We start from the raw sequence: 19,679 nt of genomic DNA, 5'->3' as shown, positions 1-19,679 counted from the left end.
TCTTCACGCGGGGCGGGCACGCGCTCCCCATTCAGTTTTTTCGTTGCAGTTGGCCCTCCTGTCCCCCAGGTTCATGTTCTTTTTTAAATTGCTGGAACTGCCACTTGAGAGGGCAGTCCCTTGTCCAATGTCCAGGCCGGTCGCATAAGAAGCAGGTGTTTCTGGCCTGCGGGGTTCGCCTGTGGCTGTTCATGGTTGGAGGTGGTTTGGTGTTCGGGCCCGTAGTCCTCCTCTGGTCCGCTGCAGGGCGATGCGTTGCTGTTCCCATTGAAGCCATTCCTCTGGGCCACTGTCTCTCCGAGCTGGCAGGTTGCAGGTGTGGTGCCTTTGCAGCACAAACTTCTAACATGTCCTGTATGGTTGGCGGGGGGTCCAGGGGGAGGCTCAGGATGGCTGCCTTGCACTGAGGGTTAGCATTCACCATGGCCATCTCTGCAATGACCTCTTCCCTGGCCGCCGGCTGCTTAACCTGCAACTCTACAGCTCGGGTTAGTCTCTCCACAAACTTCAGGAATGACTCGGTGGGTTCCCGCTGGACTTGCGAGTAAGATTCTACAGGCATATCAGGCCTCAGACCAAGGAATGCCTTACTGGCCGCTTCCTTGATCTGTTGCAGAACCTCCAAAGGCAAGCCTTGAGCCTGCTTTGGTGCCAGAGCCCAATCCCCTTCGCCGCTCAGATGGTCCAATGTAAGCCCCTGATTGTCGGCATCAACGCCCATATCAGAACCTTGCAAGAGCGCTGGAAGGAGTCTGCGGAGCTCCCTTTCCCATGCTGCTTTCCAGAGCAGAAACTCTGCTGAGGAAAGCAGGCATGAGAAAAGCTGACGTAGATCAAAAGGTGTCATGACTGCTCCAGATAGACTTGCCTTTAAAAGGCCACGGAAATATCCGCTTTCTCTCCCAAACTCCTTCTGCGCTTTGCAGAGTTCCTTTATTGTTTGGTGGGAGAGGGGTTCCCAGCTGACATGGGTTGTTCCTCCTCTCCGGGACCTGTGATAATAAACCGGAGCGGCGGAGGGAATGGGATCCAGTTCCGGGTTCCGGTCCTCGGGCCCCCCCCCTTCCGGCCAGACACCGTGGGAACCAGAAGGACAGGCGTGGGAACCAGAAGCAGGAAGTGGGTGGCAGCCGGGCATGGAGCCGCGATTTCTGGGGGCGGAGCACGGGGGCGTGCACTGGTGGCAGGTAGGAGGGGTAAGAGGGGTGGATCCAACTTGGGAGTAGGAGGGGTCGGGGCGAAAGGGGTTGGGACTCGGGAGAAAGGGATTTCTGGTGGAAAAGCGCGGGGGAAGGCAAGAGGGGGTTCCTTCCACGTGGCGCCCGCCATCTTGTCTTCCTCGGGCAGGGAGGGCATTTTCTAAACTGTCTGGATCACTAAACTGAACTCAGGGTCTGATAACTGGGGAAGTCGGGGAACGGGATAAGCCTAGGGCAGTCTGGCCGGGACTGTCCGAGCGGGGACTCCGAGAACCCCGAGGAAAGCCAGGGAGACGGTAGCAGCCCTGCGCATTGCGGGTTGCTCTCCTCAGGATGCCCGTTTGAGGGGACACGGGTTTGGGAGACGGGTTAGGGGTAACAACTGGGGAATTCGGGGTTGTTTGTCCTTCCCTCTCCCTTTTTTTAGCTAACGCCGATCGAATCTGCAAATACAGAAAAGAGAAATCTTTCTCTTTGGCAGAATTCGATCGTGCTAGCTTCTCTCCCGCGGCATTCCAAAAAGGAATGGTCAAAACCGTATCCTGAGAGCACTGAGGGAAGTGCAGAAACAGCCACCGAATAAACCGTTTTAAACATCCCTTTGAAAAACTTATCCCCCCCCCCTGAAGGAGTCCCGCAACTTGGAGAAATGCCTCCTTCTGTGCTGTGGAGAGTTTAGCGCCCATAGCCGACAGCACAGCGTCTGGAGCTGAATCTTTAAAGCCTAGAACGCCGGTCTCCCAAAAACCAACCGGAGACAAGCGAACCGCGCTTGTTCCGGGGCTGCGCAGCCTACATTCGGCTCTTCGAGAGCCGGGGACCGTCCTGCGTTCGGCTCTTCGAGAGCCGGGGACACTGGTCCCTCCGAAAGCCTTTACCGGCTTTGAGGCAAGTTTTTCCCCCCCCGGGGAAAAATACTTACCTGACTGGCGTCCAGGTTAGCTCCAAACGGCTGATTCCTCCGCCGAGAATGACATCGCGGCGCGGCGAAGCTACCGTCCTCACCCCCAGTAACGCAGTTCACTAAAACGGAGCGTACTGCAGCTGGGGTAGCTTGACGTCCCGAGGACGCACTTGCCAAAACAATCAGTCCCTTCTGTGGGGTCCGATGGAACGAGGAACCACACGCTCGGGCGCCACGCTGTCTTTGCGGCCCGATGGAACGGCAGCCCCACGCTTGGGCGCCAAATTGCCATTGTGTCCTCTGGGAACAGTTCCCACTCAGCCCGGTCAGCTCGGGACACAGCAGGCAACGGGGGCCAGCCTCTGATATCGGAGTGGTCAAAGGTCTGGCTCGTGGGTCCTTCCAAGGGACCGCGGCAATAAAGGCAGATGGCGGAGGAAAGGGGGCAGGCTCAGAGTTGGGTTAAATCCAGAAAGTTTATTGGTCCTCCGAACGGGGGGACCTCAACCACCAGGGGTGCCCAACCCAGAGCACCTGCAGATCGCGCGCCAGGGCATTTTATGGCGGGGGGGGCATGGGGGGGGGGGTGTACAGAACAACCAACCAGGGAAGGGAAGGGTGCGGCAAGCAGAACGAGGGACACATAAGGGAACCAACTATAACAGGGGAAGGGAGGGACTCCTTTCCCAGGACTAATCACCTGGCCCCCCGGCTAGAACTTTCCAGAAGCCCGGGAGGGGTGGCAGAGTGACAGACAGGGTCCTGGGAGGAGATAAAAATGACAGACAGGGTGATTTAAATAAAACAGGGGGGGGTGCCAACTGGGGTACACCAAACTTACAGAACATCGGGGGGAGACCCGGACTGAACTAAACAAACACACTCCCACAAACCCCTTTCCCTCTGAGTTATTATAATTTAGAAATCAGGGGCCTTTAGGCAAAGATGTGGGAAATAGGAATAACAGTTCTTTACTATATATATATATAGATATATAACCAGTCAAACAAAACAACAACAACAACTATGACAGTAACAGCAAACACAAACCCAGTCCCAGCCTTCTCAGCTGTCAGGCTATTTCCCCTTGGGTGCAGTTCCGCTCGCAGCCGGCAGGGATCGCTGGCGGCTCCCGGTGAGCAGGGAAGGTGCGATGGTTCCCCCGCGGCTGCAGGGGGCGCTCCGGAGCGAGCTCGGGGAGCACGCAGCACTGGTGGCCTGGGACCCCGGGGAAGGGTGGAGCAAAAGCTTCACAAACCCCTGGGCAGCCGATCCCGGACTCTCGGAAACAGCAGGCTGGAACAGCAGGCTGGAGTGGCAGGCACAAACACAAATCCCGGGTGGCAGACAAGATGTATCCAAAAGGGGAACCTCCCAGAGGTCCAGGCAGGCAGGGCGAGCACGGCTACAGCGTAGTGAAGGCTCGAAGCAGCAGCGGGGCAGGGCGGCCACAGCCCAGGCTCCAGCAGGGCAGGGAAAGCAGCTTTGGGATCCCGGCGTTGTTTCCAGCAGGAAGAAAAAAACGGCAGAAAAAAGGAACCAGCAGCTCCTCTCTCTGGGGCTCCTCTCTCCAGACGAGAGAGAACTGAACTCACAACCAGGTGAAAACAAAAGCCTGGCCCGGCCCTTTTGTCTTTTCTTAACTACCGCCATTTATCTCCTAGCAACAGGCATATGGGAAAAAATTCCTTTAACAGAAAAAAACTAGGACTAAACTAAAACCCCAACACTGCGCCACTCTCTGGGGGAGTGACTGCATCGGAGAGCAATTCCCCCTCCTTGCACCCCGGCGGAAGTTTCCTGACAAAGGCCGACCATCGGCATGAGTATGGGATCTAGAATAGTCCAAGCAATGCCCTGGCCTGCCACACCTCTTGCACTGGGGGATCGGTGTGTTTTCTTTTTGGCTCGGCTTAGGCCGCTTCCGTTTCTTCACCTGTTTTGGTGGCTTTGGTTCACGACCAGAAGATGTGTGAGCAGGCTGCAGGAACGCAGCCAAAGCAGACCTTTTCTGGTTCCCAGATCCCACCTTAGCACAGGCTTCGACCATGTCTGTTACCTCAGGATCCCCTGGTAAGGCATCTATGATTTTTCTGCACTCCTCGTTTGCGTTATCTCTCACTAACTGCCTTAACAACGACTGTCTTAACCCGTCATCCTCAACCTGCTTCTCAAGAGAAGCAGCGACTTTCTCTACAAAAGAGAGGAATGACTCTGATTTCCCTTGAGCTATTTCAGTATATCGCTTTCTGGGTGCAGACAACTCTATGGTTTTCAACAGGGCAGCCATGCCGACCTGCTGAGCTTGCTGCAGGATGCTAGAGGACAAGGTACCCTGTAGGCTGGGATCAGAGAAGGGACCAGTCCCCATCAAAGCATCCACTCTTGCTGTCCGTCTAGGATCAGCAGCAGGGAGCTGCATATTCCCTAATGCAGTCTTGCCGGCCAGCTTTCTCCGGGTTTTCTCAAAAACTGTAAATTGTACAGGTTGAAATAGAATTTGACCTAAGTGTCTGATATCAAATGGAGAAAGCAAATCTGTATTTATCACCCTTATTATCTGCATAACCTCAGCAGAACCTAGCCCATATTGTGCCACCTTGGATTGGAGGTCCTGGGCAACTTTCCAAGCAATTACCTCATGCTTGTCATGCTCCCCTGAATCTGGGAGAGCCTTATACAGTGGGAAAGCTTGGATCTCCCCTTTAGGGGAAGCACTACCATCCTGAACTTCTGGCACAGCCTGTGGATGGAGTGTAACAGCTCCCCGGTTATCCCCAGAATCCTCAGATCTATTTGGCATTCCAAGGATTTCTAATAACCTCCAGTCACCCTCCTCCAATGCTCGCATCTTAAGGGACTCTAAGAAGCGATTATAATGCGTCGGACGCACTGTTACTGTGCAGTCCTGAAAGGTCCAGGGGCGAGACTGGCGCAGCCTTTTCCTTCACCGCATGGCTACAGACACCTGACGACCTGGGGCCAGAACCTCATCTGCCTCACTGCCTGACGAGGAATCATCAGGCAAAGGCAACTTTGGGGTGCTGGAAGTGAACAGAAATGTACGTGGAGGGGCACTTTGGCTAAGTTCGCTAGAGGCAGAACAGACAGGACAGACTACAGCTGCTCTCGGCGCCTCTGCCTCTGGCACAGCAGCTGCGTTCGGCGCGGTCGCCACTGGCCCGTTCTCGGCGGTCGTGCTGGGTGCTGCCGCCCCTGCCCGCTGCTCCGCAGCTGCCATCTCTGGCTGCGTCTCTGCAGCCGCCTCCGCGTCTGGGTCTTCCCGCGGCTGCGACGCTTCCAGGTTCACCGCCGGCAGCGCCATTTCTTGGCTCGGAGCCGCATCTCCCGCAGATGGCGGGGTGGGCGCGGGCGGCACGGGCTGTGCCGGTGGGGGGATCGTGGGCGGCACGGGCGGCGTGGCCGGCGCGGGCTCAGGCATCTGCCGGTCTAACAGGCTGAGCAGGTCCTCCATCCTTCGGGATAGGTTCAGTAGCTCTGTCAGCAAAGGCAGATGCTGCATTAAGAGGTCGATGGCTTGGTTCTGCGACTGTGCAGAACAGTCCAGCGCCAGGGAGGGCAGCGGACCACACCCAGGGAGTCTAGGTGCACGCACGCCCCGCGCTACGCCGGCTAAGAAGTTAGATCCAGGTCCATACGGAACCGAGCTAGGAGCCTCTCTGGGCATCCAAGTGGCTAAGCCGCTGATCTGCGGCCCTGGATAAGCCATGGCCGCCGCCCAGCCGAACGGCAAGGCAGGCTGTGTGCCCTCCCGCTGCCCCGACCCCTCCGCCTCTGGCAGCGCGGGGTCTCTGGGGGCTGCAGAGTCCTGCGATTGTGCAGGGTGAGCCGGCGCAGGCTCTGCCTGTGGAGCCGGGGGGGGTTTTCCGAATCCACCATCATTTGCCCCGGAAGCCCAGTCAACGGGGTCCCCGTCGGACATTCCTCCGTCACTCATCATCGAGATAGGCGATCCAGCCCTGCTGTCACAGTCAAGATCTGTCAGCAGAATAAATAACGAACGCCAGGTTTTGTATAATTCTAACGCTGTTGGGCTCCCAGTCGGGAGCTCCTGTTGGACAGCGCATCCGAGTTCCTGCCATAAGGCAAAGTCCAGGGCACTATCTCTGTCCATGGAAATCCCTTTTAAAGTAGCCCAGTCTAATAATTCCCGAACTGAGTTCTCAGGAATGGAGGTGCGCAATATGCTAAACACACCTTTCCAGACTATGACCGCAGCGTCATTCTGTGAGCCGCTGTTCTCCATTTCTCAGTTCTGTCGGACCTCCTGGTCCCGGGGGGGAAGGGGAACAGCGTACCTCTAGAGGAATTCGGCTTGGTTCGCAGCAGCAGGACATGTCAGAGAGTGCAGATCACGTCGGGCAGCACCAAATATTACCGCTGGCCTGGTTCCTACGGTATATCACCGTGTCCTGCAGCCATAGGGAGGAGGAGGAGGAGAAGATCCAGCAGGCAGGAATTGTGCAGCAAGATTGATCTATTTAATTATTTTACAAACTCTTTTATAGACTTTTTTCTTCTTAGTCTAATTGGACAAAGGGCCAACCACCCCTTGGGGATGATTGGCTAAATCCTAAAACATCCATTGTCAAAATATTTTTCTACTATAACATAAACAAGACTTTTCAAGGTTGCAGGTGTCTTGGTTGCTTACATTCCCTGCTACCTCTTCTGTGAGAGAGAAAAGTCTCTCACGGACTTAGAAAATAGCAAGAAAATCCTCGCTAACAGCATTTTTGTACCTACACAAGGGGATTTGATTTTTTGCTGAGAACCGCCTATAATGTTGAATTGTATAATATTGATTGCTGAATGACACTGCCACTGTGTGCCATAACTACCATGGACAATAAGGATCAATTGCTCCAGATACACCAGTCATGAGCTCCTGATGCAGCTTGCAACCAGCCAACAGCACACCAGCCCTCCTCCTCTGGAAGGCATCCAGGACAGATAGAACCCACAGTCATGGACTAAATGAACTCAACAGACATCTTGGAGGGATGGCCATTAACTATGGAAATGATATCTGTGCTTGTATGTATGTGTAGTTTTATATATATATATGGGTGTGTGTGTGTGTATGTGTATATGTATAGTTGAAGGTATAGGATCTGGGCATGAACTAGATGGTATAGAATAAGGGATGGATAATGTCCTGGTACCAGCCAGGACAGGGTTAATTTTTGCAGTAGCCAGGAGGGGGCATGGGTAAGACCCAGAGGTTATTCTATACCACCTCAAGTTATTGCCAGGGGCAGGGGGAATGGAATCTCTTCTGCAGAGAAGGGGTTCCTTCTGGTCGAGTAAGTGTGGCACTGGTTCCGAGCCAGAAGGAGCGATCAAGGTGGTGTGGCTGAAGTCAGGTCAAGTTCTGTTGCGGTTCCTCCCCCCTGGCGTGGGGTCTGGGGGGAGGGGGACCCTGGGGTGGAGGCACGGGGTCTCCCTACTCCCTGGTCAACCTCGTTCCCCATTGGTTGTTTCGTGTTCCCCTGCCTGGGAAGACCCTGGTTGTCCCGTGATTGCTACAGTTCCTCGGCAGTCCACGGCCATGCGGCTGGAAAATAAACACCTCTGAAAACATCTACCAAGAATCGGTCCATATTTCTTTTCCACGGGCCTCGTTGTCTTATACAAGTTGCAGTAATTTCCTGCTGCAAAATGGTAGAGAATGTGGGCAAAACAATCCCTTGGAGACAGCGCCTGTGAAATAACTGAAATTCTGAAGACCCCCGAAAATTCGTGAGTAAAGGACACTCTGGGTCTCTCTCTTCTCGCCTTGGTTTGGCTGTTCTCTCTGGAATATGGAGAAATCTTGGGAAGTGTGGCTGTCTAAGCTGCAGGAAGAAATGTATCTAGAAGTTAAAGGAATCCTGGCACAGCAAAACAGGAAACGCTCTGGAAGATCTAGAACATTTTTTTGACTGGCTTTTCAAAAATTTCTTTTATATTTCTCCTGACTTACTTTTTGATATTAATCCTCCTGGAATTGGTACCTTGGATTTTTGGTCTGAGATCTTGGGTGAGAGATTGGCTCAATCAAAACATGGACTACTGATAGAACTTCTCAGTGCATCTCCTGTAATCAGTGAAGCTCTTCAGGAGCATTTGCATGGCCCCATTACCTCTGTGGCGGAAGATGACCGTCATCACATGGCTGGGTGGGACCATGCAGCGGCCATCCCAAGGGCGCATGACTGCAGCCACAGAGTCTCCTCTACCCATGCCGGTGGACATGCCTGCGCTGGATACGCCCAGCCCCCTCGGGAGCCCGCGCCTTATCACGGACCCCATCCCTGTCTCGGAGTCCCCTGCTGCACAACCGCGAATGAGAGAGAGAGATGCCGCAGGCGCTGCGGATGCCGTGGGTCACGTGCAGCAGAGAGGCGACCCCCGTGAGCAGCCAGAGACGGGGGGGTCAGAGTGGAAACCTGCTCCGAGCACACGGCTCAGAGAGCTTTGTAGAGTGAGATGCGGATGTTTCCATAGCGACACAAGAAGCCGCGCAGTGCAGCACGGAGCCGAAGCAGCTCCGCTCAGAGGGCGAGGAGCAGCAGCAACATGGGCGCCTGACTGAGACGTTGGAGTCGGTGAGGCAGCAGCCTCGCAGGACCAGCAGCCACGACACAGACACAAGTACGTAATAGGAGAAGTTCTAGCAATGAAAATCACAAGAATTGTGAAATGGTAGAATGTCAAAAACAACTATGGCTTTATAACGAGATGCAACAATGAGATGCGACAACAAGGAAGATGTATTCATCCATAGAACTGCCATTAAAAGGAATAACCCTGAAAAATACCTCCAAAGTGTAGGAGATGGAGAAGTTGTACAATTTGACATAGTTCAAGGAAGAAAAGGCCCACAGGCAGCCCACGTGACAGGGCCTAGGGGTATTCCAGTCAAAGGCAGCCGTTATACACAAAATTATAAACAATATCCATCCCAGCAACTTCCCTACCTGCAGCCTACTTTCCCCTTCTACCCTATACCCAATATAAACCCTTTCCTAAGTTTACCCCCTCCCCAATTTATCCCTAATCCATTTTTCACCCCATGGCTTCCCTATACAATTCCCTTTCCCTACAACTCCTCTCTGCTGCCAAGGGGGGGATGAAAAAGGGGAGGGAAGAAATTAACTATTTTTGTTTAGAGTTCCAACAGGTACAAATGGAAGAAACCTTCTCCTGCCTCAGTTTCCCCACAAAGTATGCTCAGACAGTCCTGTCTAAGCTGTTCCAGAGAAAAAATCTGTTTGGACATTGAGAGACTCAGGAGGGTGGCTTGTTTTCTTTTGAAACTGTTCTTGTTATCTTATGTTTATCCAGTTGTTTCCAATGTAAAGTTTTAAATCTCTTTTAGTTAAAACAAAAGGGTGAAGTGTTAGAGAATGGTTAGAGGAGCAAGGACATGGCTCATTGATAGAATTATTAGATCAATAATCCAACTGTACAAGTAAAAAGGCCTGTGTGAGAAACCAGGCTGGGAACCAGAAGGGAGTTTTTGAGAGGTGCAGCTGTGCTGATAAGATGGACCATCCCTAAGAAGGGAGGAAGATCTTTGATCTCTCAAGACAAAACATAAACAATAAGAAGCTTGCCAAATGTAGTCTTTTATTTAACCCAATTATGTAGAAGTCAGAATGTGCTTTTATAAGTTTCAACTAATTAAAGAACTGATAAGCTTGTATTCAATACTCTATATAAGTGCCATTGTATTGCTAATAAATGGAGCTTGCTTATATCAATCGTATCGGTTGCCTGCAATGTCTCTCCTCACCTAAGTCGTCAATTCATTTTGCAACAGTGAAGTGTTGGGGTTCCTCCCCCCTGGCGTGGGGTCTGGGGGGAGGGGGACCCTGGGGTGGAGGCACAGGGTCTCCCTACTCCCTGGTCAACCTCATTCCCCATTGGTTGTTTCGTGTTCCCCTGCCCGGGAGGACCCTGGTTGTCCCGTGATTGCTACAGTTCCTCGGCAGTCCACGGCCACGTGGCTGGAAAATAAACACCTCTGAAAACATCTACCAAGAATCAGTCCATATTTCTTTTTAATGGGCCCCGCTGTCTTATACATTGTGCTAGTTTGAAAACAAACCAGTGGGAGGCACCAAGTCAGAATAACAATTTAATGGAAATTAAAGGAAAGGCAAAGAAAGTAAAAGAAAACACTGACAGAGTCAAGATACAACCTGAGTCCCTGTTAGGCAGGGTCGTGATAGCAGTCTGGTAGAATGGTGGCTGCAGTCCTCTGAGGTGGTAATCCTGTGGTAGAAGGGGTCTGCTCTTCCTCAGAAAGTCCAGTGGTGGCTACATAGCTCCTGTCCTCTGGAAATCCAGTGGAAAGAGTGTCTCTGGTTTTCAGAGTCCCAGATTATATCCACGATGGGATGCTTGGTTCCTCCCTCTGGGTGGAGCATCTCACAATGGGGTAATGAGTCATGAGGCCAAGTGTTGATTAGGCTCATTACCAGAAGATAGTCTGGAGGCAGTTATCTCTGAGTCATGCAGCAGGACAATGATGGGCCATTAACAGCAAGATAGTCTGGGGGGAGGAGGCAAGGAAACACTGCCCCACCTGATTTCCACAGCTCATGAGGATGGTAATAGAATACACCTCAACCCAGGACATACATGTTGCAAGAATCCCCACTCCAACAAAGTTCTGGGGTGAGCATTTTTGCATGTGAATCATTCTGTTTTGTACACTTTTGTTAATATTTTTGCTGTTGCTGCTACTGTTTGTTTTCTTATCTCATTGCTGATTCCAGTAAATTGTTCTTATCGCAACCAGTGATCTTTGCCTTTTGTGCCTCTCGTTCTCCTCTCCAGCTGCCTCAGGGGAGGGGGAGCATGGGAGTGAGCGAGTGGCACATGATTTCAGTGGGAGCACTTCATTGGAGAATATCATTCCTAAACCACAACACACAGGTTTAGAGAAAAGGAAGAGTAAAAGAGAGAAAACTTGGAGTTTGACATAAAAATTATTTAAGAAGCAAAGAAAAAGTAGAAAAAAATAAAAGCGATACAAAGGCATCACCACCTTCCACAGGTCGACCAATGCCCAGACAGTTCCAAGGCAAAAGATGAATAACCTCCCTAAATCTCCTCTTTTCCCTTTTTATTGCTGAGCATGATGTTATAAGGCATGGAATCTCCCTTTGGTTTCTTTGGGTCATCTGCTTTGTTGTGTCCACTCCTAACCTCTTGCACAAATCCGTAGTCTATTCACTGAGGGGACAGAGTGAGAACCAGAGAAGGCCTTGATGCTTTGCAAACACCATTCAGCTATAGCTAAAACATTAGTGTGTTTTAGTCACAAATCTAAAACAAAGCACCCTATGAGCTGCTCTGAAGAAAATTCACTCTATGCCAGACAAACCCAGTACCTGCACATACTTCCTTTCTTTAGTGCTTGCCCCCCCCATGCTAGCTTAGCTTTGTCTCTCTCTCTTTCATGTGCTCTCTTGCATTTGTTTTCTCTTGCATGCTCTTCCTTGCCTGTCTCTTACGTGTTCTCTCACATGCTCTCTCATGCTCTCTTGCATGTGTGCTCTTTCTCAAACGTACTGTTCTGCATTGTCTCTCATGTTCCCTCTTCACACACGTGCTTCCTTGCATGTGCTGTGTTCCATCTTTCTTCCTCTTTCCCCTCCCTTGCATGTGCCAGCTCTCTTGCATGAGTTTCTGCTCTCTCACATGCTCTCTCCTGCATGCTCTCTACCCTGTTTGCTCTCATGTGCTCTCTTTCATGTGCTCTTGCATGTCTCCCATGCTGTTCATGGCTGTGGCGGCAACAAACTCCCCTTGTGAGAGATGATGCTGGTTTGGTTTTTGCTTTTTTTCTTTTATATGTTCTCTGTATTCTTCACACATATATTTGTAGCTCTGTAGCCTATTGTATTAGTAGCTAGTTTTCCCAGTAATTTTCCATGACCTTTCCCTAGGCAGAAAGACAAAACAAATTCCAGAGCTCCAAGCCCCGGGGGGTACAAGGCCCCTATGCTATCTTGGTTCTTCCTGGCTACCAAGGTTGAGAACAACTCTTCAAGATACCTTTTCAGGGACAAAGTACAGCTAGTGCTGAGGGGGGGGGTTCCAGAGAAGGGGCTTTGACACTATTGTGCCATAAATTGAGTCTCTCCTGATGGGAGAGAATTTGCTGAAAGTCCTTGCAAGGAGTTTAAAAGATAAAGCGAGACGTCTTCTGTAGTTTCAATGCTTCTGGATAGTTGTTTATTAAGTCTTATCAGAGGAACTGAGCCACTAGCGTGACCCAGGTACAGCATGGAAGGAGGAAAAGTAGGAGTGAGAGCGAGAAAGACCAATTATCAAGATTTACACAGCCTTTTAAAGACATTTTAACCATAGTTACTAAAAATGTACATTATTTTTACTTTCTTACCAATTATTTAGTAATACGACTAGGAACTGTGGAATTTTCTATCCAATCAATCCAAACTACTTTTACTGCAAAATATGGAGTAATAGAAGAAGGAGAAGAAGGTCTAGAGAACAACAACAATCCTCCATTTTGATATTTTTTACTCTTATCTATTTACTATAAAGAGAAGCCTAAAACCTCTAAGTTTTTCACCATATGACAATCTTACATAGTAGTCTGTTGGGAAATGGTTAGAGGATCAGGGACATGGATCATTGATAGAATTATGGGATCAATAAAAGAACTATAGAAGCAATAGGCCTGCAAGCAAAGGTTAGTGTGAGAAACTGTCTGCATGAGAAAAATCCCTGTGTGAGAAACAGGCCTGGGAAACAAAAAGGGAGTTTTGAAGCTTTGCAGCTGTGCTGATAAGATGTGCTGACTGGGAGAGAAGGGAGGATGAACTCTGAATTCTTTTAATCATAACATAACTGTAGAAGCTTGCCAATGTAAGTCAAATTATGTAGAAGTAGAAATGCGCTTTGATAAGTTTTAAGCCACTTAAGAGTTAACAAGCTGGGATACTATATAAGTGCCTCTGGATTGCTAATAAACGGAGCTTGGTTTTATCAACCATATTGGTATGGACTGCAATTCCTCCCCCCGCCGGAGTCCACGGACCTCAATTCCAACAGTAGTCTATCACCTAATTCACACCACTGTATTTTCTAGTTGTTGTCTGACTGTTGGTAATTTTTTCCAAGGTTTGAAGCTAAAACAGTGTTGTTCAGGGGGGTAAAAACCCTTAAAAACAGGCAGAGAAATATTCTCGGCACTCTGGGTTCCTACAGGGCTTGACCTGGGGGGGGGATTGCATCACCACTTGTCCTCCTAATTGGTGCCTTTTATTAATTATGCTGATTTGCTGAACTTATAAAAACTGTATTCACCCTGTGTGAGTGGGCTTTTGTGGACATTCTCCATAACTTCCCCTGGAGGCTGCCAAATAAAGATCCAGTTTTAAATTACCTGCTATACTAAAATTATCTCGAGTTTCATTTCTAGGTGTAAAAAGGCAACAGGGACATCACATAGTAGGAGTCAAAGGTGCACGAGGGAAATAGCAAATTTGTAGGTTAGATTTGATGCACTTCAATTCCTCACTAGTGTGTGATTGATATGTTTTCCCCTCCTCTGTTGTTTTTTTCTTTTGGTAGCTAAAGGAATACATTCAGGTGTTGGATCAGGAAGATACATGTATGTGGAGTTACAGAGGAAGCCACTGCTGCATTGCATGCCTGGATGGAAGGCCACGGGGGCAAGGATGCTGAGAAGCGTGGAAGAATGTTGACCACACAAGATTCAAAAACAGGAAAGGCATCCTGTTTTCTAGCCGATGGTCCTGAGAAAAGAATAACAAACTGTCAAGATGACAGATTTATTAGGGAACTGTAACTGGCTTTAGGAGGGCAACTAAAAACAGCCTTGTCACAGTTGAGACACGACACTCACGAATCACACACACCAACTCCGTTCAGAAGGCAAAAAACATCTTTAATTCCACAAAGCCTCTTTTATACAGTTTCTTGGCACTCGTGCTGTGTCCCCATTAGCTTCTACGTTAACACCCTACAAAACTACTGGTTACTTGCAACTAACACCCATCTAAAACAATCTAAAGCAAATAACAGCCTCCCTAGAGCAAGTTGTGCTTTCTATATCTGTTGTTTTGGATTCTTGCTTCTGTTGATGTTAAAACTTCTCAGGGGTACAAGCCAAATTCTCAAGGGTACAGAGTAATTGTGCTCAAATCAATGTCTGTGAAACTTTCTGAGCAGCTTGTCCGTTTCCACACAGCTTCTCAAGCTAAAAAGTAGAAATGCTGTCTAACTTTACAATAAACCAGATTCACTTGCTTCAGCTTGTCTCTCACATTCATATGCCACAAATGGTGCCCGAACAACAGGGACTTCATTACTTCTGACATGATCCAGTCTGGTGGCGTACCCTGACCGAACCAATGGTGGGTGTGTTCAGCTGATCACCAAGGAGCTCCTTTCATCACTGGCTATAGAACAGGTTAGCCTTTGCGAGCGGTTGGGAAGCATTTCTTATAATGGGGCAAAGTGCAACGAAAGACCAAAAACTGCATAAAGACTGTCTGTTGTGCATTACCAGGGAACAAGGATATAAACTCCAACCCCAAAGACTTATACAGCTACTTATATGGGTCAGACAATTTTGTCCCTGGTACCCATCAGATGGCTCCTATGACCTTACTCACTGGCAAAAGGTCCATGAATGTTTACAAACCCACCAAATTACTCATCACAATGTCTACCCTCATGATATTATTACTTGGCATATGGTATACTCTGCTTTGCAACAGTTTAAGGAAGCGGATTGTGTCCTTGCAGATGGTCCCCCTGCACCCCCATCAGATATTGTCATTTTTGTTAATGAGACTTCACCTGAGAAGAATGATCCTGAGAGAGAAGATCCTTTTGATCCTGGCCCAGTTGACCCTGAACAAGAACCAGATTTATATCCTCCTCTAGCTCCAGTATGTGCTATGGCAGCAGCTTCTCCTAGAGTGGAAGAAATATTACAAACAGCAGGCAAAAAAGCTGTGGCAAATATTTCACAAACTCGACCACCTTATGCCACCTCTTATTCCTCTAGCGACTATGATGAGGAAACAATGCCACCTATAGGACCTGAACCAGAAAGATTTATACAGAAATGCTGACTACGGGCTTTGGAGGAGGGTGATACTGAATTTTTTTCAAGCAATGCCTGTCATATATTGCAATTAAAACACACATCATGGACAATTGTCCTATGAAATGGAAAAGGAACTGAGGAAATCGGTGAAGGAAGATGTGTGGTGATATGTTTACCCACTGCTTTTCTAATCCCATATTGTTCCCCCCACTTTCCCCTGCCCCTAGCCCTGGACACTCCCTTGGGCTCTCCCTATTGGTTCCTGTACCCCAACTCCACCCATGTACTGCCCTTGAGCCCCTGAAAAAAAGCTCCTGCGCCCGGATCATGAGGTCTCTCTGACTCTGGGGATCACCGGGACAAGATGTAACTATTAAAGGTCCTCTGAAACCCTTATGGAGAGACCCTTCTCGCCTCCTTCGCCATCACTGTGTTGTAGAGCTGATAGCTGCTGGAGCAAAACTGCGGAGCCGTCCAAAATGGACTACAGGAGGACAGAATGGCTGTCCTGTCCTAAGAAGCCCTGCTGAGCTCCCATATTACCGCTGGCCTGGGTCCTAGGGTATATCACCGTGTCCCGCAGCCATAGGGAGGAGGAGGAGAGAAGATCCAACCGGCAGGAATTGTGCAGCAAGATTGATTTATTTAATTATTTTACAAACTCTTTTATAGACTTTTTTCTTCTTAGTCTAATTGGACAAAGGACCAGCCACCCCTTGGGGGTGATTGGCTAAATCCTAAAACATCCATTGTCAAAATATTTTTCTACTATACCATAAACAAGACTTTTCAAGGTTGCAGGTGGCTTGGTTGTTTACATTCCCTGCTACCTCTTCTGTGAGAGAGAAAAGTCTCTCACGGACTTAGAAAATAGCAAGAAAATCCTTGCTAGCGGCATTTTTGTATCTACACTCCCAGGGAAAGCTGCAGCTTGCTAAACTAAATCTAGCACTACAACAAAGATGGTTTACAATCCTCTTTTACTATGAATTTATTAGATACAATTGTGGAATCACATACTATGTTACCAGTGGATTGGAAATCTCTTTTTAAAACAATATTAACAGGAGGGCGATACTCTGTCTGGTGGACGGAATTTGTAGATTTGTCTCAAATTCAGGTGTTGAATAATGGTAATCAACAACCACCAATCAATATAATGGCCCCCCAACTTTCTGGTACGAGCATGTATGCTACTGCCCGTGCACAGTTACAAATTCTCCCATAGGCATAGGAACAAGCTACTGTTATCGCTCTGCGTGCACTACGAAAAGCACCTGATACAAAAAAATTAGACTCCAATTTGGCTGCTGTTTGGCAGGGTCCTCAGGAACCATATATTACCTTGATTGATTGATTGCAATCAGCCATTAGGTGGCAAATTGATATGCAGGAAGCAGCTGATGCTGTCTTAAAATCTCTTGCTTATGAAAATGCTAACAATGACTGTAAAAAAGCCCGGGACCCGATACATAACTATGTTGATGTTGAACTTTCTGATTATATCAAGGCATGTGCTAATATCAGCTCCGAACAATTTAAAGAAGAACTGATTGCTACTGCAATAGCCCAACAACTGCAAGTGGCCAGAGCAGCTATTAAGTGCTTTGAATGAGGGAAAGAGGGCCACATTAGAAAACAATGCCCGAAGGGACAAAAAGGCAATAAAAAGCCCAACAAACCTTGTCCTCCCTGACAAAAAGGGTTTCATTGGAGCAATCAATGCTGGTCTAAATATGACAAAGACTGCAACCCTCTCCCAAAGCAGGGAAACTCGAAAGGGGGCACACAGTCTGGTGCTCCCAATCCAATGGGACCCCACTCAAACTCCAATACAAGCACAAACCTTGCAAGGGGCACCCCCAGGAGTGCTGGCTTCGAGCTGGCCGTCAGCGCTACAACAGTCCTAAATGATACCTCTGTTCATCTGCTGCCCACCTCTGTGTATGGGCCATTGCCATTTCAAAAACATGCTTTACTCCTGGGACACTCCTCTACCACCTGCAGAGGACTCATTGAATCCCAGGAATCATTGATGCCGACTATAAAGGGGAAATTAAAATCATGGCTTGGACTCCCAATCCTCCCTGTACAATGGCACAGGGAAGCCTATTGGCACAATTAATACCGCTGCCAGCAATTCCCTGTTCAGCACAGATCTTACAGCAACAACACAATGCAGGAGGATTTGGGAGCACAGGTACTCCACAAATATATTGGTCAAAAATCATAGGGGTACAACAACCATTACTCACTTGTCAAATAGAATCTAAGTCTTTTACAGGTTTAGTCGACACTGGTGCAGATGTTTCCATCATAGCCCGAAAGGAGTCGCCTCCTGAGTGGCCTCTGGCACCTTCAACTGTGATGGTAGCAGGAGCCGGTGGACAACAAATTCCCTGGCAATCAGCAAAAGAACTGCAGATCATCGGACCAGAGGGCACGACTGCCACCTTGTGGCCATATGTACTACCAAGCCCAGACCCTTTGTGGGGGCAAGACCTAATGACGCAATGGGGTTTGATCATTTCAACATATTTTTTATAGGGGCCACCCATGAAATGCTGCTGCTCAAACTAACTTGGCTCACAAGTAAACCTGTTTGGGTAGATCAGTCACCCCTCAAAGGCGAGCAGCTTCATCAAGCCCAAATCCTCATACAAGAACAATTTCTTTTGGGTCACATAGTCCCTTCCACCAGCCCATGGAATACACCTATTTTTGTTATTCCTAAGAAACTGGGAAAGTGGAGGCTTTTACAGGATCTCAGGGCAGTCAATGCAGTCATGTTACCTATGGGGGCATTACAACCAGGAATACCTAACCCCACAATGATTCCAGAACATTGGGAACTAGCGATAATTGACTTAAAAGACTGCTTTTTTACAATTCCTTTGCATCCTGACAACATACCTTAATTTGCCTTTTCTTTACCATCTGTCAATCATGAGACCCCTATGGAACGATACCACTGGGTTGTGCTACCTCAAGGTATGAAAAACAGTCCTACTACCTGTCAATTCGTGGTTCACTCAGTGACACAACCAGTACGGCAAAAAATACCCATCTGTTTTGATGTATCACTACATGGACGATATTTTAATTGCTTCCGACAGCTCTTCATTGTTACATGATTGCCTCGCTGCTTTAAAAATAATGCTTACCAGCAGAGGCTTGTGCATAGCTACAGAAAAAATCCAAACAGAACCTCCTTGGAAATACCGGGTGTCATAGGTTAGCAAGCATAGTCCCGGAAGGGATGTCCTTGCTGAGGGGTGCTTACAGCTTCCTCTGGGACCTGATAGAACCTATCAGCTGGCCAGTTTGAATATGGACAATTCTTTAAGCCACTTAAAGTTGTGACCGCCTCTGTGATACACACTTAAGAACAGACAAACTCCCCCCCAAGCTCGCTCTCATTTCTGGCGCTGGGACAGGTGGCTGCAGGCCCTGTGGGGGGGGCCAGCAGGCCCGACCAGGCCCTGCTTGGGCCAGGCCGGGCCAGGCCACAGCCAGCCTGGAGCCATGGGCCTGTTCCAGCCATGGAACCCCCCCACTGCCTTGTCGTGGGCAGCCAGAAAGGCTCGGCACCCCCCCCCCCCCCCCCCTCCACTGGGGCCAAGATTTCAGCAAAGCGGCACCTCTGTCCAGCAGAGGTCAGGTGACCAACAGCGATAAGCCACACAGCTGCAAGGCTGAGGTGAGATTAACCCTTTTATTGCTGTGAAGAGCTGAAAACCTGAGGGAAGAGAGAGAGGAAATGCTTAAAGCTGTAAGTCTGTTGTGAAGCTATGATATATCAGAGTATCCTGTTGTAATTTCATGAAGATATGGGGGGTGGAGTGTTCAACTCGTAAGCAATAGGCAGATGCTGACGCAGCTGTAATTTCATGAGAAGTTTGGTCAGAGAGAGATGAACCAGATGAACCAGATGAGGACTTTTGCTCCAAATGCGAAAGGAGAAAACCTCAGTTCCTAAAGATGCTCCCAGAGATAGTCTTAAAGATGAAGATGACCCTTTGCTCCCAGGGAAGGAGAAGGGCCTCTGTTTTTTCGTTTCTGAACGGCTCAACCTTAAAATTGTACGCCAAAAAACTTCAAGAGTGGACCCTCAAAAGCAGTTGCAGGAAAAGCTGCAAGTCGGGGGAAGGGACTCACATCGCGAGCAGAGAGACTCCTCTTCCTAAATGGACTGAACAATATTTGGAAGTGGGTGGCTGTCTCGTTGTGATACTGTTTTCATAGCATGAGCAAAAAGAGACTTCTCTTTCTAAATGGACTGAACAAGGTTATTATGGAAGTGATAAACAGACTGAACATCTTAAGGGTTGTCTTTTTACATTGTCAGTGGGAGAAGGGAGGAAGGTGGGGGGAGGAGGAGAGTTCTGAAGGTGGTATAATTTTTTTGGTTTTTTTTCTTTTCTTCTTTTAGGTCTGTTAATAAACTTCT

General features: G+C 48.8%; 1 pseudogene; it reads left to right on the top strand.

Moving 5' to 3' along the window:
* Nucleotides 1-8,263: 8,263 nt before the first annotated feature.
* Nucleotides 8,264-19,679, top strand: part of LOC138102853 (kinesin-like protein KIF24) — a 30,998-nt pseudogene continuing 19,582 nt past the window's right edge.

This window comes from Aphelocoma coerulescens (assembly GCF_041296385.1).
Source record: "Aphelocoma coerulescens isolate FSJ_1873_10779 chromosome W unlocalized genomic scaffold, UR_Acoe_1.0 ChrW_unloc_scaf_3, whole genome shotgun sequence".
NCBI classification, from domain to species: Eukaryota; Metazoa; Chordata; class Aves; order Passeriformes; family Corvidae; genus Aphelocoma; species Aphelocoma coerulescens.
The sequence above is the reverse complement of the archived record's forward strand: the minus strand, read 5'-3'. Positions and strand labels throughout refer to the sequence as shown.